The sequence below is a fragment of the Sapajus apella genome, unplaced genomic scaffold (assembly GCF_009761245.1).
Source record: "Sapajus apella isolate SASKATOON/1434 unplaced genomic scaffold, GSC_monkey_1.0 scaffold81, whole genome shotgun sequence".
Lineage (NCBI taxonomy): Eukaryota > Metazoa > Chordata > Mammalia > Primates > Cebidae > Sapajus > Sapajus apella.
This window is the reverse complement of record NW_022437021.1, coordinates 3,365,483-3,369,071: the sequence shown is the minus strand read 5'-3', so window position 1 is coordinate 3,369,071 and position 3,589 is coordinate 3,365,483.

Here is a 3,589-nt window from a genome sequence, read left to right as displayed (position 1 = left end):
AGTAAATCTCATAGCTCCCGCTCACTCATGAAAGAGTGTATGTGTAGCCCAAGCAAGAGCTCATCAGAGTTCTTCTCAGAAATTGATATGAATGTTGGTGCAGACACAGTGACCTCTCTCATATGGGACCACAAGTTGTAAGGACAATGCAAGCCTCGGGCTTCCTGTGATTACCCTTGCCTGAGATGGAAGCCAAAAATGCAGCAAACAGAGTAAAGATACTTAGATAGATTCTTAATGCCATCATGTAAATCTGGTTTCAACCATGTCTAAAGGCTCTTGAACTTTCCAATGACATCACCCAATAAATTCTATTATTTTAATTAATCTAGTTGACTTAGCTTTCTGTCTTTTGCAATTGAAAAGTACCTGATTAGTTCAGATACAGCTATTAGAATTTAAAATAAATTTCCTCATTGTGCTATGTTATTCTTATGTACATTATTTTGCAAATATGTCTAGCCCTAGAACTTTATTTTTCCTTTCCAGTGAGAGTGAATATTTCCACATCAGAACAAAGGAGAAAGCTAAATGACAAGATATTTATGAAAAGGTTTTACCACAGTGTTGTGGACATTGTAGGACCCTAAAATATGAATTTAGACAGATAATTTCAAAATGTGCTCATGAAGAGGTTCTTAATGACTTATCTCAGAACTGGAAACTTACGCAGAAATTTCAAATGATGTTAACAAGTGGTGTGACCAGGATTTTCTGGTTTCCATAATATACCATGATCTCCCCCCAAATAGAATGTAGACAATTAATATTCTTTTGAAATCACGTTTATCCAGTTGTATGTATAATAACTCCAAATACTGGTATATTATTACATTAATTTCTGAATCTGATGTCATGAATAAGTATGTGAGAGCATTCTAAGTTCTAGGACTTGATGAAGCCTCCAAAGAAGTATCTTCAAATATCATCTAAGCTTAAATAACATATAATTTTGTTTGGAGACAAGATGTTTATATACAATAACCAAGGGAACTGGACAAAATGAGAAGTATTTACAGTATGTAATTTCAATTGCATTTAAGAAAATTACTGTTCAAAGAAAATATTCACAAATGTAGCAAAACTTTGCCTCAATAGGTTTATTTTTATAGAGCTAAGGCTTTAGACGTCTAATATCTTAGAAGATGGCACATGCTGAGTCACCTGATCATTAAAATGTAAGTGACTGATCAGAAATACCTCTCTTAATAAAATTTCCAGGAACAAGAAGGGAATGAAACAGAATGATGCTGAGATAATTAGGTTAAATCACAATTTTGTTCAACGAAGAGCAGGAATAATACAAAGCCAAATGGCAGTCAGATACAAAACTAGAACTCTAATAGCCATTTGTATTAGAAAAAGTGACAGAAAAATCTAATATATAATGACAACTAAGGAAAATTTGGTAAAAAGTGGCAATAAATAAAAGTATAATGTTACAAGTTAGAGGGAAAGGAAACACAATAAAACACGACAGTGATTGTAACCTCTTTACCGAACGTTTAAGCTACTTCTAACGGAACAGTCAGGTTTCTCTGAAAAGTAACTAGAAGTCATAGAAAATATCCTGAACTTCAGAGGTGCATTGGAGACATTACAGAATGGTATTTTGTTGAAGACTGAAGTAGCCCCCCAAGATGTATCACAGGCTACATTTTGATCATCCAAAGTGGCTTCGCCACACTGATATTTTAGAATTATTTTTCTTTAGTTACTACTGAATTTGAAATTATGATTCTCTAGTACTTACAATTTTTTGGATCGACTTAAAATTCCCTCTGTTTTAGAGATTGCAAAGACCAGATGCTTATACCAAAAGTAGCCTTGCTTCACAACTGAAATTAACTCAATTAAAGAGTAATGCAATTAACTCGATTAACTGAAATTAACTCAATCAAAGGGTAATGCAAAACTCATGAAGGTGACAAGGAATAGCTAAGGGATTCCCTGCCATGTTTCCTCATTTAAAAAATGCTATCTTGCACTCATAAAGATTGTGCTATAATATTAAATCAACATGATGATGAATAAAAGTGTGGAGCTATTTTCTTACAATAACAAATTGAAATAAACTAAACACATGCATCCTGTGGTTTACTCATTCTCATACCCCGTGGTATAGATCTGAAATACAGATAACTGTATGTTTTGTCTGGGAAGCATGTAACACCATTTCTTAAACACCATGCCAGATGTTGCGTTAAAAGTTGATTTATGCAAGGCATTTTATGGAAATTTCTAAAAGTAAACCCTATGAGTTTAGGATTCTTTTTATTCCTATTTTACAGATGGAAAAGGTAGGACTATTGAGTACTGGAAGTACTTAATGTTTTACTGAGATCTGAGCATTTGTCTTCATAGCTGGTCTGAGTTGCCCACTAAGCAATTTGTGCTGCTCTTATAATTATGAAGATAGGTCTCTTTTTGTGGTAGATTGAATAATTGGTCCTAATTTTCCACTCTGTTATTAAAAAATGATTTTTCCACACCTTTGCCATGACTTCATGGTGGTTGAAGCATTATCTTTTCATCATTTGATTTTAGCCTGAGACTTATAATTTGATTTGACCAGTAGAATGTTAACAGATGCAAAGCAAGTAGACACCTGAATTGTGTTCATGGGTAAGACTCGTTGTTTGGTGCTCTGATGATCTCCCATGAAAAGAACATATCCTAAATAGCTTTACCACTTCAGCCTAAAGCCAAGGTGTGACCCCATAGCCTAGGGCCAAATGCAGCTGAATTGCATTCTAAAACAAAGCTAACCAGCTGAGCCCAGCCTATGTAAACTAAACTGCTTATTATCATAAGCCATTGAGTTTGAGGATGACTTATTAGGCAGCACTGTTGTAATAATAACTGACTGATACGCTGTTACTGCTACCTGTTGTCACTGCCACTATTACAGGTGAAGGATTAATTATAGAGTGGTCACTCCAAGTTCATTCTATAGCTTATGGACGCAGTATGATAGTACTTTGCCTCAAGTCGTAACCTTACTTTATGAATTCTTCCCTGAGTCTTCCCTCTAGCTTCTGAGGCATGAATTATCTAAGAAACTGATGGGTCTTGTATTTGTGCAGCAGTTCGTGAGTATCAGCCTTTACCAATGAGAAATGGGGCTAAGAAGATAATTTTCTCTCCTTTATCCTATGGATAGATTGTTTAGAGAAAGAGAGTATTAGAATAAGATATGACTTCTCTGAAAATGTCCCAGCAAATCAAGCTATCATCATGGCTCTGGCCAAATCAATGATGCATTTTGCCTTTGTTTTTCCTAAGAAACCAGGGCTGAGATTAAAAGACTGAGCACATTTTGTAAGTTCAGTGAATGAGTAAGTAGGATAATTAGTACTTGCACTGGATGGAGGTTTCTGATTTCAAAAATGAATACCAAGCCATTGTGTTATATTCTACTATTTTAAATTGTCTTAACAATTTAAAAATAAAATAGAAAATACATTCTGTTAATTTTGTTATTAGTCATTATCTAATGGGCAAGTGCTGGATATAAGGAATTTGGAAGTAATTTTAGGTTGCTTTTTAAAAAAATTTAGATTACATAGGTATCAGAACAAAAGAATAT